The sequence below is a fragment of the Schistocerca nitens genome, chromosome 5 (assembly GCF_023898315.1).
Source record: "Schistocerca nitens isolate TAMUIC-IGC-003100 chromosome 5, iqSchNite1.1, whole genome shotgun sequence".
In the NCBI taxonomy this organism is placed as follows: domain Eukaryota; kingdom Metazoa; phylum Arthropoda; class Insecta; order Orthoptera; family Acrididae; genus Schistocerca; species Schistocerca nitens.
In genome coordinates this window covers 665,570,603-665,571,541 of record NC_064618.1, presented here as the reverse complement: position 1 = coordinate 665,571,541, position 939 = coordinate 665,570,603, and the positions used below count along the sequence as shown (strand labels likewise).

Here is a 939-nt window from a genome sequence, read left to right as displayed (position 1 = left end):
ATGTTCAAACGTACCTACGTTCTGCATTTTAATTTCAAAAACCTACCTGTTACCAACTGTTGGTCTAAAATTGCGAGCTACATGTTTGTGAACGTTACAGCGCCATCTATCATGAAGAGAAAAAAGTGGTCCAACTAAAAAAATCATATTTCTTTACGTACTACACGAATATGTAATAAAAAAGGATTTACTATTTAAAAAAACGCAGTTGATATTCGTTTGACCTATGGCAGCGCCATCTAGCGGGTCAACCATAGCGCCAACTGGTTTCTCCCTTCAAGCTAGACAAGTTCCGTTCTTTGTAGTTTATTCGTTTGACGCTTATTTCGTGAGATATTTGGCCCGGTCACGATCAATGGACCACCCTGTATATATGGCGTCTATTCTTTCGGACATGTCCGGAAGATCGGACACCATTTCTTGATCCAGCAGCCAGTATGAATAAAGATAGAAAGGAATTACAGACGTTGGCTGTGAACAGGCATTGATTGAAATCAATGGGGAAAATTGAAAATTTGTGCTGGACTGACTCCGGTGTCCTGCTTATTGGACATGTTTGGTCTGGCGGGAGGCGTGCTAGGGTAGGCCGTGTAGGTGCAATGACCACTGTGTCCGGGTGGCTTAGTGGTCAAGAGCATCTGCCTAGTAAGCAGGAGACCCGGGTTCGAATACCGGTCCGGTCTAAATTTTTCAGTTTCCCCATTGATTTCAATCAATGCCCGTTCGCAGCCAACGTCTGTAATTCTCTGGATCAAAAAGTGTTGTCTCATCTTTCGGACAATTACTTCTGTGGCAAGTTGATACGCCGGTTTCTTACCTGCTTATTAGTAAAAAGAGGAAAAAACTTCTTTTGGCCGATACCAAACAATGTAAGATGGCAAGAACTATGCTCCTTACATGAAGTCATTAAAGATCACCTAACTCACTTTGAGCGAACAG

General features: G+C 42.5%; 1 non-coding gene across 1 annotated transcript; it reads left to right on the top strand.

Moving 5' to 3' along the window:
* Positions 1-610: 610 nt before the first annotated feature.
* On the top strand, positions 611-683 carry Trnat-agu (transfer RNA threonine (anticodon AGU)). The gene has a single exon. It is a non-coding gene; the product is annotated as a tRNA-Thr (tRNA).
* Positions 684-939: the final 256 nt, after the last annotated feature.